The 18300-nt window shown below is 33.1% G+C and overlaps 1 protein-coding gene and 1 long non-coding RNA gene across 3 annotated transcripts in view; one reads left to right on the top strand and one right to left on the bottom strand.

The window, feature by feature from the left end:
* LOC111055447 (sodium/calcium exchanger 2) overlaps window positions 1–18300 on the top strand; it is a 75112-nt gene that overhangs the window by 22000 nt on the left and 34812 nt on the right. The gene's annotated exons all lie outside the window — the stretch shown is intronic.
* On the bottom strand, window positions 7135–12809 carry LOC120351461. The gene is made up of 3 exons (XR_005571412.1): window positions 12537–12809; window positions 11577–11691; window positions 7135–10618 (listed from the first exon to the last, which is right to left on the bottom strand). It is a non-coding gene; the product is annotated as an uncharacterized LOC120351461 (long non-coding RNA).

Here is an 18300-nt window from a genome sequence, read left to right as displayed (position 1 = left end):
ATGTTAGTTTAAATTTAATTTCAAACAACTGAAGTCCTCAATCGTTTAATGAAGACTTGAAAAATGATCAGTAATAATGGAAAATGTATAAAATTTAAAAATAAGTAGTCTTGAATTACCTTTCAATTATTTTTAATCAATTATGAGTGTATTCACTATCACACTACATGTCGTGTAGCCTCTAGAAGTTATTTTCATTGCTTCCAATTTTCTTCCCCTTCTTGTCACCTTTTTCTTTCGTGTTTTTTCTTCCTTGTATTCTTTCCTTTCTTGTGACCTTCTTCTTTCGTGTTTTTTCCTTCCTTGTATTCTTCCACCTTACTTTTCTCCTGCTCTAATGTTTTTCGTTGTCTCTTATCCTTCATATTCTCCATCTCCTTCATATTTTTTTCAGCCCTCATTTTAATTTCATTAAGGAATATTAATTGTCTTCCACCTGTCTATCTCTCCATCGAAATATTTACAAACCGTTTGCAATCATAGAGATGATTAAGGGCCAATCCCCACGAAGTGTATTTTCAGGCGTTTTCAGACGAGTCAGCAGCGATTTGCTGATTGGGTTGGCATTCAGGAATCAGCTGATAATCAGCCAATCTGAGAGCTTCCTGCCTTGCCGACTCGTCTGATGAGAACCTCTGAAATGAACGCTTCGTGTGGCGTAGCCCTAACTGATCTATCTACCTTGCTAACTCATTCATTCTATTTTATTTATCAATTAATTTTTTTTTGAACTAAGTACCTTATCACACTTTATCTGTTTCCTTTCTAAGACACGACTAGCTATGCTATTATCAAGTGTCTCATTATTTTTAAATTATAGTTTTGTTTTCATTTTGAATGTCCTATAATTGTAAATTCTGTATCTTTCTCCAACTACCATTACATTTGGCAACAATTCATTTACGATTGATTGCCTAATTTTTTCAGTTTTTTATATTATCATGTATTTGAAAGAAATCGCTTTTCAACTATAATATTTTCAATTCGATAATTTTGTTTTATGTTTGTCAGAAATACCGCAAGTCTCCTAGAAACCGGGCAGTAGACTATTCATTCCTGCAGAGTACTTAGAGTGTACTATACTCTGTACAAATTAGCTTCTGACTTGGGAGGGACATTTGCAGCAGAGTAGGGGATACAACGGGTGCGAAGTTGTAGTTCTAACCGGCCAGCATATATTCCTCTAATTATTTCTCATGAGTATTCAGGCGCCCATGTTAAACTTACGGAGTTTCCTGTCTGGAATCCTTCAGTCGACTGGCTCTAATCGACAAATTGGCAACTGCGCTTTTACCTATCATTCTATTCATCACTGTAATTGGCTGATCTCCCTCCATTTCTCTGCGCCGCAAATTCATCCAAGTCTGAAGTTAATTTGTACAGAGTAAAGAGTATTTTATACATTTTTAACTTGATTGAAATTTGACCGATTGATTCAACTCAATAGAATGAATTTGTTGTCTGTGACAGAAATCGCATGGCAGCTACAATTCACAGTTACAATTCACAGCTATAATTATAAGTTTTTCCACTCTTACAATTTTCCACAGTTACAATTCACAGCTACAATTATAAGTTTTTTCACTCTTATGTTACTTCATCACTTTCATCGACTTCATTTCACAGAAGTCGCACGGCAGCTACAACAGCGTTGTGGCTGGAGGCCTTCGGGCAGAGGAGCCCGAGGTAGTGGAGGTGCGAGTGTGGAACGACACTGTTGCCAACCTTACACTGATGGCGCTGGGCACCTCGGCACCCGAGATCCTGTTGTCGGTGATCGAGACAGTTGGCCACAACTTCGAGGCGGGCAAGCTAGGTCCGGGCACCATAGTCGGCTCGGCCGCATTCAATCTGCTCATCATCACTAGCATATGCATGCTCTCGCTCCGGCCCAACGAGACTAGGCGGCTGGCCAGGTTTAAGGTATGTCAGATAAAAGGTCGAAATAAATGAATAGCATTGTTTCTTATAAGAGTTTTCTCATGGACAAGGAGGTTGGTCCATCAGGAACGGCCGATATAAATCAATAGCATTGTTTGTTATGGAAGTGTACTCATGGACTAGGAGGCTGGACCTAAAGGAACGGAGAATATAAATCAATAGCATTGCTTGTTATGGGAGTGTTCACATGGACTAGGAGGCTGGACCTAAAAGGAATGGCCGATATAAATCAATAGCATTGCTTGTTATGGGAGTGTTCACATGGACTAGGAGGCTGGACCTAAAGGAACGGCCGATATAAATCAATAGCATTGCTTGTTATGGGAGTGTTCACATGAAATAGGAGGCTGGACCTAAAGGAACGGCCGATATCAATCAATAGCATTGTTTGCTATGGGAGTGTTCACACATGGACAATATTTGGCCGACATAGTAATAGGTAATAGGCTATAAGTAAAAATCTGGTGTGGCGCACTCACACAACTTTCCTTGCTGTTATGAAAATTTATCACCTGACGCTAGTGTTCCCGCGCATCTCAAGTCTACGTTTCAAAGAACCAAGCCAGCTGGTGACAGGACAATAAGGCTGGAGACACACGAAGTTTGCTATCTCTTCATAGTGAATGATTTAATAGAATCAACAGTTGCCAACAGTTTGTAATTGAAATAATAACATTTTCTCGAATTTCGAGCTTATTTTCAATTTTAGGTGAAAATGTTACTGAACATTAATTGAAGAGATTTTTATGCTCAATCTTTTCCATTTGAATTTTTTTGTTAAAATTGTATCTGAAGCCTGATAATTGAGAATCTAAAATCGAACTTTGCATAGATGGGGTGGAGCTCCTGAAATTTTTACAGATATGGGACTCAAAGCAGTTGATAGAGCTTATCAATGACTATTCTAGGTATGAATTTAATCAAAATCGTTGGAGCCGTTTTCGAGAAAATCGCGAAAAACCCTGTTTTTGACAACATTTTCGCCATTTTAGCCGCCATCTTGAATTTCATTTGATCGAAATTGTTCGTGTCGGATCCTTATATTGGAAGGACCTTAAGTTCCAAATTTCAAGTTATTCCGTTAATTGGGAGATGAGATATCGTGTACACAGACGCACATACACTCATATATATATATATACAGGGTGTTTCAGAAGTAGTGTCGAGAATTTTAGGGTATTGTACCTGGATGCTAGGAGACTAAAATGTCATATTTGAAGTGTCCAAAACTCAGCGGTTATCCTTATAGCTGCCATTTTGTTTTTTTCACTTAAAAATTTTTATCTCAAGAACGAAATGTTGTATTGATCTGAAATTTGGCATGAATATTTATGCTATAAAGACTCAACTATAAAAAATAAAAAAAAAAATTTCGTTGAAATTTTTCAAAATGGCGGCCATTTTAAATTTTTGATGGCGAATATCTCGAAAACCGTCCATTTTACAGAAAATTTACAAGAGACAAAAAAGTTAGCAAATTTTTTCACGATTCCAATGATACCTAATTTATTAAGATTGGTCGAAGAATAACAGAGAAATTAATTTTTTTCGTACTGCATGCATGACCACTTTTCACCATTTAAAGATCAATATTAATTTTTTTTATAATTTCATGAAAACCGTTCTTATTACAGAAATATACAAGAATAACTTTCCTCCAAATTTTATTTTACATTGAAAAATATTAATTTCACTCAAATCGGTTCACTGATACTAATGCAGCAATTGCTCAAAATGCCGTCCTTCAACTTGATTACACAGTCTGCACCTTTCAATCATGGACCGTCGAACTGCTATAAAAGCATTTTCATCATCTTGAATGGCACCTGCTGCAGCAACCACTCTTGCCACAAGGTCTTCTTCGTTTTCTACTGGCGTGCTGTAAACAAGGTCTTTCATATGGCCCCAGAAAAAAAAATCTAAAGGGTTGAGGTCAGGTGAACGTGCGGGCCACGGTACTGGTCCACCCCGCCCAATCCACCGCTGACGATAGGTCATGTTCAGAAAGTCCGTAACAACATTTCCGAAATGAGCAGGGGCACCATCATGTTGAAACCAAATATTATATCTGTTTGCAAGAGGCACATCTTCCAAAAGTTCTGGTAGTATGTCTCTTAAAAAAGTAATGTACGTGGGAGAATTCAGACGATTAGGAAGAATGTATGGTCCAATCACGCGATTACCTAAGATACCCGTCCAAACATTCAGCGAAAATCTATGCTGATAACCACGCACTTTGACCTCATGAGGATTGTCTAAGGCCCAGACGTGACTGTTGCGAGAGTTGAAGATTCCTTCTCTTGTAAAGCTGGACTCATCGGTAAATAACACATTTTCTAGAAAATTTGGTTGGATAATGTCTTGCTGAAGAAACCAACGGGCACAGTTTACTCTTGGCTCATAGTCGCGTTCAACCAATGAGTGAACTTTTTGAAAGCGGAAGGGGTGAAGTCTTTCCTTGTTTAGTACACGCCACACAGAAGAAGCACTTGAATTGATTTGCTTTGCAACTGCTCTCGTACTCGTTCTAGGATTGAAATCGAATTTCTGCAATACTTCCTCTTCAAAAGCAACATTTCGAACTGCTCGAGGCCTACCAGCAATTACCCTGTTCCGTTCAAATGAACCAACTTCTCTCAGCCGATTGTGAGTTCTTGTGAACACCTTGTCGGAAGGGAGACGGCGGTTTGGAAATGCAGCTGCATACATTCTTCTTGCTTCGGTCGCATTGCCAAGAGCTGCTCCATACATGAAGTGAATATCGGTGTACTCCAGCGAACTAAATTCCATTACAATAATTAAATATTTGTGTAGAAGCAACGTAAGAAAATATTGAAACTGGAAATTTAAGATAGAAATAAGACCTAGGAAACGTGAGACTAAGAAATAGGAAGCACTACATCTGGTTCTTTACTTTTAATGAAACAACAATACTTTTACAAGACAAACATTATCATCTGAAAACCATTGTAAAATCATCTGTTTGCCCATATGGAGCCATACCGAGTTTCAAAGCTTCATCTTAAATACATCTGGAATTAAAAAATTAATATTGATCTTTAAATGGTGAAAAGTGGTCATGCATGCAGTACGAAAAAAATTAATTTCTCTGTTATTCTTCGACCAATCTAATAAATTAGGTATCATTGGAATCGTGAAAAAATTTGCTAACTTTTTTGTCTCTTGTAAATTTTCTGTAAAATGGACGGTTTTCGAGATATTCGCCATCAAAAATTTAAAATGGCCGCCATTTTGAAAAATTTCAACGAAAATTTTTTTTTTTATTTTTTATAGTTGAGTCTTTATAGCATAAATATTCATGCCAAATTTCAGATCATACAACATTTCGTTCTTGAGATAAAAATTTTTAAGTGAAAAAAACAAAATGGCAGCTATAAGGATAACCGCTGAGTTTTGGACACTTCAAATATGACATTTTTAGTCTCCTAGCATCCAGGTACAATACCCTAAAATTCTCGACACTACTTCTGAAACACCCTGTATATATATATATATTATATATATATATATATATATATATATATATATATAATATATATATATATATATAGTTATGGAAACACGCCAATTCTGACCCTCACTACAATTCTGACCCGGCAACACTACAATTCTGACCCTGTATATATTTCATTGAACAATACAATTCTGACCCTGGTCAGAAATGGCATGTTCTCATACAATAAAGTTATTTATCTGTTCTTATTAGATTACAAGTACAAATTTACCATTTTTCAGACAAAATAAGTTTTAGCAATAATATTATTCTATAAGTGAAAGTTATTCTCTTAAAAAATATTTTTATTTATTTGGCATACGTCAAAAAAGTTTATACATAATTGATAAAAACATGACAAAGAGAATAATTGTTCAATATTTTTTCAAATACAACTATTTTTTGCCTATTATGACTATATTGCCGTTTTTGCGAAGATATGGTTATCCTTCATCATACGTAGGCCAAAATACAATGCCAAACACCAATTATAATTAGTCCAAATAGAGTTCAAAAGCCGTTCTTTAGACTACTGTTGATAGTTGGAAAAATTATTTCTGAGCAACTCTCTCACTTCCACCACCCACTTATTTTCCGAAACAAAATGTTCCTAACATGTCAAAAAAGCATGTTCTATGTTCGTAATTAACCAGCATAATCATTAATTAAAAAATAGCTAAAGCGAGGTCAGATATAGGAATGATTCAGACCTCAAAAAGAGGAAACATTCTCTCAGTTATTCAGCTATTCTTCTCGAAAATCTTATTAATTATAGGATACTGCAAAGATTAGTTATTATCTATTGATAATAATTATAAAAATATATTAGATACCGGTATATCAAGATAAATAATTATTATCTTAAAATAAACTATAAAAAAGTTATCAATTAATACGTCATCCCATAGTTTTGGGAGAAGTGATATTTTTTCAATTACAACAGAAAAATTTAATTTCATTTCAACCCTTCAACAAGTCTAAACCCTTTCCAGCCCTGCTGTGATATCGGAGATGATATTTTACATATAATTCTGTAGTTGAATTGGAAACTCAATAAAATCGCAATTCAACGCAATTTGGCAACGCCGTTATTTTGTCTGGAGGAGGCCCAAGTCTCAACTTATTTTATTCAGATTATAAGAGAAGTACATGAATTCACATTTCTCAGGATTGAATTTACATAATTCCAGTATAATTTTCTCAATTCTAATAGAATAAAAAAATAAATAAAAATGATTAAATAAATTAGAAGTTTTAAACTGCTCTCCTGTAAAAAGCTGCTGATATACTGCTACCGTTTTCCCCCTCAGCCCTTTCTCACACCATACCTCATTTCATGACATATTGTAAGAAATCGAAACTTACCAAAATTACAAAGCTTACAAAAATTAACAGAACTGGCTGACTGTTAGGTTGCCTGCCATTTTAATATTCAATAGTTTAATAGAAACACAATAAAAATATAATGTTGCATTTTATACTTGAATAGTTTTATCGATTCAAAACTTTTGTTCTTTAGTTTATCATCATTCTCAAGTTTTGTATTCTCAAAGACAACGCATATATCCTTTTGTGTTTCTATTGCATTATGGAACAGTTCTTCAGCACCTCTGATATCAATGTTCAATTAAATCTGCAATGAAAATATTAGACCATTCAATAAGCATCAACAATGAAAATAATCATAACAGATTTTTTATTATTCTACTAAGAAAACAAAATCATAAAGTATATAATCATTTTATAGTGATATTTTAGATCAAATCAAAATCATTGAAATAGTGGAAAGCGAGTTTTTCATTTTCATTTGTTTGTTGGAAATGTTTCTGTGAAGTAATCTTACTTATATAGGAGTATATAGGTTATATAGGAAAAATTATTTTCACAAAGACCATTCTATTCAGAAAAAGGAAGAATTTTTTCATTCAATAGCTAGAATTCAACACCAATGCAAACGTTATTAGTTTTTATGAAACAGGATAACGGCATCCGCCATCAGACTCTCTAAAGCATTGAATGGGCCTTGTAAAGAACATTTTTTAATGATATAAAACATGCAGGCGTATGCCTAGCCCAACAATAGCAATGAATTATAGATTGAAAAATACTAATATAGATACATAGAGCTAAACAGGAAACATCTTTTTTCTGGTTGAGAACCTATATTAGCTCAATACATAGAACAATCAGAAAAATATTATTCATCAATACAAAAACGTGGATTTATCTTAATGGAGAGATAGTGAAAACTGGATCACATAAATGCAGAAAATAATCATAGACATCTCCGATGATAAATCAAACAACTAGATTTTAAACATGATAAGCAAATGGCAGGGGTTTGAAAAAGACAAAAATAATTTGTAGAATCCAGTTACTAACTGTTGGAAAATCAAATGCAAACCTAACAGTAAAAATCAAAACAGAAGTGAAATTAGGGAATAGAGGGTATTAACGTGCACATTTTTGTCTTACCACTGGAACGAAATCAATCAATAAGTGATAAATAATAAGTGGATGGAATTTATTGTCATCAAACAACAAAGGCAATTTCAAGAAAGGCACATGAATCAGCCAAAAGACAAGTTGTATGATAAAAGTTTATCCGACAACCTTAGTCATTTTTTTCGAAATGCACAATCTTATACGATTTTTTACCTCTCAAGAATTGCTCATTTTTTATTGCAGATAATTTGCCCTATTATAATTTAAGCCTTATAGATAATAATGATGGTAGATTCAGGCCTAGATGTAAAAAATATCGAATATTGGAATTAAAGAAGATGAATAAAATATAAAAATGAAAAACAAAACATTTGATTTGACATGAATAAATTTGCCTTTTACAAAAATTTCTCATGACAACTCATCTCGGTAAATTATAAATTTCGAAAATATAGGTATTGGTAGCAAACTGCTACGGATACGGTATTTGAAAACTATCTTATAGATGAAACACTTCATGTGAGTTTAAGTACCGGTATGCTAGTAGTAGTTACGGACAGGCATGTCAATTATTGGTATAAGAAATTAGGTACGGTAGCTCCCGTCTGATGTTAGCTTATATTCAAAATATATTTGGACAATTTTGCCAGTCTGAATTTAGAAAGAAAATTTCAGTAATGTCAACACACTTATAAGATTTACAAACTTTAGAAAAACACTTTGCAACAAAGACTTGATTTAGTAGTCAACTAGTCTAATAATCTATTCAAAATAGATTGACAATAGACAAAATTACATTATACATTTTTCCTTTGGCAAATCAGATTGAAGTCAATATAATATTTCTGACTAGGTAAAATACACAAGTACAAATCAATAATTTAGTGTGCCTTGCCATGAATGTGTATGAAAAATACAGTATGCAACTATAAAAATGAAATTCTTGACCTATTTTTAGAACTTATTTATTTATTCATATACAAATACAATCCAGGTAAAAAAACAGGCATTCGCCCAAAACTGCTCTAAACCTCAATTTGGAATACATAGTCTAGAGGTTTTGTAAAAATTATAACTTAATTCACACACTATTTTGAGTCCAAAAAAATGTATCTTCTACAATTTTGAATTTATCAGATTAATTAACTTCAAAATACAAATCAAAACAAAAATCTTCCTTCACAATCGCCAAAAATATTAAAAATTTCACTTAAATCTACAATTAATTATACTCATGTAAACATTAAAACATCTTTTATACACTATGAACAGAGATATTGTGGAATTTCTCCATATTGAGGTGGAATAAAAACGATATTGTCCGTTTCACATAATTTATTTGAGCCAAACTTGAGTTTCAAGGCATCATCTTCAGTGAGTGGTCTTTTAGATAGAGACCATCTTAGATCATTCTTTGAGAAAAATACCACTGAAGATGATGCCCTAGTGCATTGAAACTTCAAGTTCGGCTAAAATAAATTATGTGGAACTGACAATACCGTTATTGGTCCACCTTTATTTTTAGAACGTTGACACCAATGAAAATAAATTTTAATAAACCCCATTAATTTCAATTTATTCGATAAAATGTTTAAGATTTATTATTATTCATAATTCTAATATTATAAATAATAATAATTGATAGTATTCTTCTATTGAAAAAGGAAGCAACAAGTTTCACATTCACATTCAGAATTTCGACTGAAATACTACCATAATTATATTGTATGTTGTAAACTATTATTATAAAAAATAAAACTGACAAGCTTTTGACTGATGAAAACTCCGTTTTGATTTTGGATGTTTAGAATTGAAAATATATAATTGAATCTACATTTCTCTCATATTGGTTATTATGAGTAATATTATATATGAATATTAAAATTTATTTATGTTTAGAATTAATATAAATATATATTTCGGTGGAATAAAATTATTGTGAATTCTAAACAAGACATTAACTATGGAAAAGAGAATATAATTGCACTTGAATTTAAATATGTAACTCATTTTAATTTGTAGGCTCCAAGTGAAGAAAGATTATTTTCATGTAGAAATGTTGAAATTCACAATAGTCCAATAGTTCTATAATAAAATATAGTCCCGCGGTCTAAGTGAATTTCTACAACATTATTCGTCAGGAGAATTGCCCATGGGGGGTTATGAGACACACCTAACGGTCTGTAGCCTCAGTACACTCATTGTCAGATTTGCTGAGCTCCTTGGTCAATAACAAAATATTAGAGTCCTGTGAGCTACAATACAAACTGTCACTCGAGTCGCTGAAGTACACACCCAACGGTCTGCTCTTCACAACGAGGTAGCTTCACGCACCTCTGTGCTCCTCTCCTTTGAATAAATGCTCTCATTGAAAATAACTTAATTCAATCTATTTGAAGCCTGCAAAAAATATGTTTGGTGTTATTTTATGCTATACTAGGATTTTTTTCAAACTATTCTTCTCTTAGAAAATCGTCATTGTTATAAACAAGTGCTGAAATACTGCAGTGTCGAAGTATTATTTTTGGAGTGTGATACCCACATGAGCCCTTGGCTTGTGTGTTGGTAATGGAAGGAGTGATTATAAAATGACCACTACGTTCTAGTAGAGACAAGAAATATAAATATTATCCTTTATATATGGTTCTAGGCAGCAGGAACCGACAGTTTATCGTTGAAGGAGGAAGTGGCCGGAGGTTGTTGAAATTGAGAATTCTCCTGGAAAGAAAATCAGTATATAGTCAATAATAGCCTAATGGTACTTTGATAGTAATTTTTTGTCAATACTAATAAAAGACTCTCTTTACTCTTGAGCCATGAACAATTGTTCTAATCTATTAGAAACAATAATATTATGTTTGCACACTCTAGTGCCCGGCTCAAGCATGGAGATTGCCTGCTCAAAAAGTGAATATAACTCCTAAGCTACGATTCCATCATGGTAAAAAGATTCAAAATATTGCTGCGGACATTCAAGTACAAAATTTGATCCATTTGAAGATTCCAAAAATCAAAATTTAGAACAGAAAAAAATGTTAAATTTGGTCGTGACTAATCTAGAAACAGTAGTCTCTTACGAGTAGGTGGAAGGACATGGTGGAATATGACAGAAAAACAAAATAGCATTAGGTTGTGCTGCATGAAAAATACCACCTCTTGAGTGGATATTCTTATCAGTGAGTATAGAATGTATATTACCTATATTACATTCTATACTCACTGATTCTTATCTCATTGAAGCTGATGCATGCATCCATGCAAAAATGAATGACAATTGAAAAGTGTTAACCATCTAACTCGTCTATAAAGGTGCCTCTACAATGTTGACATTCAGAAAAATATAGGCCTATAATAATTCAACAAGTTAGCCGATCTCAACTTGTCGTTTGAATTCGACTGAGTGTGTTAACACAATAGGTACATTTTTCTGATTTGTTTTTACTTTTTTCAAATATTCTATATCAATAGTAATGTTGATAAAAGAATGTATTATTATCGGATTCTGACCAATCCTGGAAGTTTCAAGTCTCTGGCTAGTCTGGAAAGTGTCGAAAATTGCTTTTACTGAATATCTCTGTTACAGACAGACAGACAAGAACGAAAGTGAGTTCATTAAAAAGTTGTAAGCAACAAAAGTTTACAAACATAAATGATTTTGATAAACAATTTGACTCACATAATCATCAGCATCATCATCGAACATGAAATTTTGCAAAACTACAGCTTCTTTCATCTGCTCTTCAATTATAGGAGATTAGGAGTAGACATTGCAGACAATGGAATTCCAGAATCTGTAACACACAAAAGACAGCATAAATCATTTATAGAATTCTTATTTTATTCACTCTTGATCTCCAATAGGCTAATGTGAATATATATCAGTACAAATATTGACTTCACTGTGCCTGAAATGACAAGGTACAATGTACAAACTGTACGGCAAAATGAATGGAGCACTTTTCAGTACCTGAATTTTCCTATACGGTATAGAATCTTCTAGAGCCCTATGTTTTGCCTCAGTCCCTCACAAAGCAACATTGCTCCTTTCTAAGGAAAGTGATTGGCCATTCTTCAAAGACTAATCTTGCATCATCAACAATTCAATTTATATAAGAGTTGATGGATTGATAGCCACATGTGGAGATAATAGAACTTTCTTACTAGACTGATATATTGAACGCTCTGCAAATATATGATAAATTTATTATTGATAACTCAATTCACTTTTGAATCGTCAATATGACTTCTACCAAAACATTAGAATTCTCCATCATGTGATCAAGTAATTCATTAAAAACTTACTCGATTAAAAGGTGTTTCAAAGGCTTGGCGAACAATCTGCATTGTGTTTGCATGACTACATTCAGCAATAGTATGAATTTGAAAAAAAATATGAAAAAGATTGTCCATTTGTTCGCACAATGAACTTTTACTTTCATGGAATGGTCATAGTACTTTATTAGTCTTGATTAAAAATGTTCAAATGTGTGATTAAAAATGTGTGGGTTGCAACTTACATTGCAGTATCTATCACATTTTGTTCATCCTATCTTACAAATTATAATTTTAAGAATATCCACAAAAAAATCAATTTATTCCATATATGTAATAAGTGAATTTATCTCAATACACTCACCTCATCACTGCTGTACGTAGATTTCACGCCCGTGCAATTTCTATTATTTGAGATGTAGACAAGAAAGTGGCTTCTGCCATTATGGCATCACAGTTCTCGCATTGAAAATTGAAACATGCTGGTGATGTTCCTCTTGCCTTATAATAAAAATGTGGACCTATATGTATGTACCTATAACTTATTATAAAGCTAGAACGTAAGAGAGAAAGAACGAAAGATCAAAACTAAAACTATTCAAAGGGAAAACAAAGGAAAAGCTCCGTGCACTAACATAGAGCGTCTTCAGGGATACACTGCTCCAATGACTCGAGTGACTCGAGCTAGCTGACCCGCGTTTCATGGGAGCTTTTGACAGTTCATCACCCGGTCGCCATCTTTGATTTTTCTAGCCCGGGTCAGGAATCGTGACCCGACCAAATAGTACGGGCTACGAAGTTCTAGCTCGAGTCACCCGGAATCGGAGCGCTCCTATTGGTTGAAAGTTTCGCGTCGTCTGCTCTGGTCTGCAGTCAAGTAAACAACACAACTAAATGCAAATATGGAGGATTATTACGAATACAAACATGAGTTTGTTTTTGAAGGCATATTTTATAAAATAATTGGAAAGGAGGAAATTTACACATTATTGGCTGGTAAGTTTATTAATTGCATTTTTGACAATATTATTAGTTTAGTATAACTATTATATTAAAATATATTTGTGCTCATGACGTGATCTACGGTATCCAAAACTGTTACAGTAGGCTTTTTAGTGTTCATCAAGGAAATTGTGAATAATAAAATAAATAATATAATATTTTGTTAATATTATTCTGTGTGGTCATGAAAGTTATTGATCCATTTAAATAGCATTGAAATATTTACTTTTGATTTTGGCTACTTCTGTTTCTTCTTAGATTTTTATAGCTGTTTAACCTCAATACCTATTCGTATTTTGTTTATGGCATAATTTATTTAAAAATAAATAGAATTTCATTATCATATTCAGAATACTTAATCGGCTAAACATAAACTTAAACCTAATAAACTTCACTCATTTTCATTTCATTAAAAAGTTTGTTATTCTATGGAATAGGCCTAATTTAAATTTAATAGCTCAAGTACTGAAACTTTATGATTTTTGTTTTACAGGCAGCTTGGACTTCTTCCAGTCCTATCTGAAACAAAACTATGGCCACATCGAGATGGCTGGTTTAGCAGCAGGTAAGGCGCTTTCATGCAATCCTCTTATAATATAATTTCTATCACATACCGTAATAACGATTAGTGATAGTAGTCACATTGGTATAAATAATTTTACCATATTCTGCTGCTATTTTTTGTAGATACTGTGATAATTTACGCCAAGCTAAAAACTTGGAGCTTTTACATTAGAGTTGTCATTCAAAGTTTTTAACAAATTATGGCAATATGTTAAAATTACAGAAAAATTGCTTCCTCAACTTGTAAAAATCCCTCTATCTAACATGATTTTTGTTTTCCATACATTGTAAACACTGAGAAGGTTGGCAACAAAATTTTCCTTCATTACAAGTCCATGCAGACTATGCTTTCTTAGCGAAAATTTTGACAGCTCTTGTTGCTCTACATTGTTTGAGAACAGCAAATTTTTAAAGATAATCAACAACTTTTTTATAGAAGAATCTGTGAAAACTTTGGTGTATAATATGCAGCTTTAAACCCATTGCATTTTGAAAACTTAAACCAAGCTACTCCACAATTGAAAGAAGTCTGTCTTTTCGTCAATACTAAAGAAGATACAGAGAAAAACATAGAAGACTTACAGTATAGAGAAATCTCTAAAACTGTGAGACGAATAAAATGTTTAGGAAAATTTGTAACCTTTAATTTTTCCTAGGATAGTCAGTATTTGATTAACATTGGTGTTGCTATCCTTTTGCCAGATTTTTTACAATGTTGAAATATGATCAATAATTGTTAATTATTAACAAAATTTTCAATCTAATTATGCAAGTGTATTATTTATTGAAAAGTAAATTCACTTGATGAGTACAATAAATTGATTGTTCTAAAGAAGAATGAACAGTTACATAAGATATACTGGTATCAGCTATAAAAGGCAGAGAATCGGCAACGTTGTTCTTCTATATTACTCTACTGCCAATATAACGTGACCTCACTATAGACGCGTTTCTTCTATGTTATATGTGATTATAACATAATTTGAGCTACTCTTCCGGTGTAATTTAATCAAGCTTCTGTAAGATTTTGTAGCCAAGCTTGAAGTTTCCTTCAAAAGACAACTTCAAAAAAGTGGCAATGATACAGCCTGTTTGAGAGTGATTTATAACATATTGAAAATTAAGAACTACAATGTATTTTGCAAGCACCACTGTATATAGACTGCACTACTTGTAATTATAACATAATGCTTAGTAGACCTACCTTATGGAAGTCAATCATGTTCACTACTTAATGGTGTTTTAATATCATTGTTTTCTTTATGTTACAGAAGTCACCACAGAGGGTCATGTGTGGACTACTGATGCAACAAAAGTGAAATTTATTTGGGATTAAAAGTTAACAGACCGTTGTGCAACCGGTGATAATCTTGTATTAAAGGAAGTTCTTATGTAGCAAGCACAAGTTATGAAGTTGGTAAAGGCTATTATTATTAATTACATCAGATGACTTTTGTTGCTGCAAGGGTGTCGACCATGTTCATCTACTGAAGCTGCAATGACATCCACTATCTCATAGAATGTTCTATGAGCAGTACTTTGAGAAAAATTATATCTGTCATCAGCAGCTAAGAATGTCTCTGGTTTGCTCAACATCCAAACTGTAAAAAGTATTTTCTCCTCAAGAGGTATTTTTATATTTGCAGGCTGATTAATTCTCCTTCCTATAACTTCTAAGAGCACCTAAAAATGTTGATGTAAATCTTTGTAAAATTGGAATTTAATAAAAAAAAAACAAACAATCCACCAATTTTCGATTTGAAATACACCATGTTTGGTTTTTCGTATGGCCTATATCTTACAGTACCTCTATTATACGCTCATATGGCCCGCCGATAAGTAGACCCACGCTAATCCACGAAAAGCAACCCACGCTGTGGGATGTTTTGTAAACCATTGCTATAGAATTATTCATAATCAATCAGCTGACAAGTGGATTATTCATTGCATGTATTACACAGATGTCTGGAGAAGCTTAGCAATGGTTTACAAAACATCCCACGGGCGTGGGTTGCTTTTCATGGATTAGCGTGGGTCTACGTTGTGGCGGGCCTATAGTTGGGTCTAGTCAACTATGACCATCCTATAACTGAAGACGTGATCGATCTATCCAGGAATGCCTGGTCATTGGAAATAAATGATAATAATTTGAAATAGTCTACAGCACTGATTCCATCATAAAAAATGATATAGTCAATTTCGAATAAAATAACAAACCAGTTACTTGAGATGAGTAACAACTTGAGAGAAATGGTGCAACAACAGAAACTAGTCTCTCAAAATGTTTTTATAAAAATTTGGTTTAGAAAATGTAATGTTGGCTCTATTTCTAAACTCATTTTGGTTCTTTTAAAATGTCGAAAGTAAATAAGTTTTTCTTTCATTTTTATACAATTTAAAAGCAGCCAAAATATATTTCTAGGGAGAATGGTATTATTTTCATTCAATGAAGACTAGTCCAGTGGTCTCTTGATGACGCCAAAAAATATGGTCCCATAATATATAATGATTATTAAACAAGAATCCAAAATCTACACCGCGACCCACTTGGTATGTTCTCAGTAGGTGACCTGAATAGAATAATGCTACATTAACCATGTTTACAAAATTTCAGTGGAAAGATTCTGATGATAATAGTATGGAATCTTTTATCTGCATGGTTTGCTAAGACATTCTAAAATGGCTTTTAAACTCACTCATATTATAAAGTGATATTATAATTTCAAAATAACCCAAGTTGTGAGGTCTCATATTATTACATTCCTGTTGGAATAATTCATTGAAAACCCTTAAAGGATTTCCCAATTCCTCCACAACAACCGCAGCAACTGGCCCTACAATGTTTGGTGCATCATAATAATTATTATTATTGTTATTCTGTTCCTTATCCAATTCTCCTAGAATAAACTCATTTATTACAGCATGAGCCATGTTTGTTTTGCAAAACAACTTACTTTTAGTGTCACACCAGTGTATGTGTGTGTTTTATTCAAATATTCGCGCCATCCGAATATTCAAAAGTACGCGCCAAACAGCATCGACCGGTCGATGTCTGGTTGTCGTTCCATGGGATCACTAGTCTGCCCCGGGTCAGCCGCCATTTTGTTCGGCTCTGGGTCACTCGAGTCACTGACTCAAAAGTATCCCTGAAGATAACCATACAGTTCAAGTACTAACTGCAAACTAGCCAACTACAAGTATTGGAACCCGCCAGCTTTGAGCTTATCACTGCCAGACTAAAAGGAATTTGTTAAGTAAATAATAGACTCCAGGCGCCGTGATTCCGAACGCTATAATGAATTCAAACTGATGTGTGTAGGAGCTGCCTTGTATGAACTATGAATTGAATTTTGATAGAGTCTGTATACATGAGTCCCTTCCGAAACCGGCCAATAGAATGGCGAAATTCCATTCTTCTGACGTGCTTCAGTACTCAGTAGGCAGGAACCGCGCGAAATTTGAATCTTACGCTCGCTTCTCATCTGTTTTTTCACATCAGGAGGAGAAGGAACCTTGTGAAAATTCTACAAAAAATCATGAACCCACCTCTTCATAATATAAATGAGTTTATGGATTTTCAAATAGATTAGTCCAAAATTAGCAAACTTGCGACACATTTTTGTAACTTCATGGCAGTTTACCATCAAAAGGCAAAAATATCTTCCATGCATACCTAGATATTGAATATTCATTATTCAAAGTGTGATTCTTATTTATGATAAAAATATAATTTATTGATAATCTAGCATTTCTAATCTGAGAATTATAGTAAACAAATTTCTTCATACCTATATTTTTATAGCCTGCTACCAGTATGTTATAATTTTATACGAAACTATACTTAACGATTCCGCAGTTATTGACGTTTCTTTTGTATTCATATACATGAATATAAAGTTGAGTAACAAGACATCTATAATAATTAATATACATTTAAGTATTCTAATATGAAAATATTATTTTAATAAAACTCAATTCATCCATACCATTAAAAAGTAATTTCAAATATAAGTACCTAACTCTAGAATAGAGTTTGAGTTCGGAGTAATAATTATTCCTAGTCATATACCACTCTTCTTATTTCATAATGGAATAATTCTGTAAAAATTTATACAATCATATTATATAAATAGTTATTGAAAAAGTAATGTAAATCACATGAAAGAGAGAAATGCTTGAAATTGGCATTGATTGATGAAATTAGTAGAAAAAAATCTGATATCGAAACACACTACTCGAATTTCAAACCCATATAAAAGATTATCTGTAATATTATTCATGATTATTGGAAACATTGCAAAATAATCATTTATACATCGATCAAATTAATAATAATAGTCTTGAAATTATCTCACAATTTTTCCAGCATAACGGCTGTTAACCAGCCGGGACTAGAGCTAACGGAATGGTGAATCAACTCGATAATTGAATTAATGAATAATATTCAGTTATTTCTCAATTAATTAGAGACTTGTTTGGTATATTATTAGGATTATTGTATTCCAGTCTACCAAAATAGTTCTTCAACATGTGAAAAGAACGCATTGGAATTATATCACAGG

This window comes from Nilaparvata lugens, chromosome 5, assembly GCF_014356525.2.
Source record: "Nilaparvata lugens isolate BPH chromosome 5, ASM1435652v1, whole genome shotgun sequence".
Lineage (NCBI taxonomy): Eukaryota > Metazoa > Arthropoda > Insecta > Hemiptera > Delphacidae > Nilaparvata > Nilaparvata lugens.
Note: the sequence above shows the minus strand (reverse complement) of the source record. Positions and strands in the feature narration are given on the sequence as shown.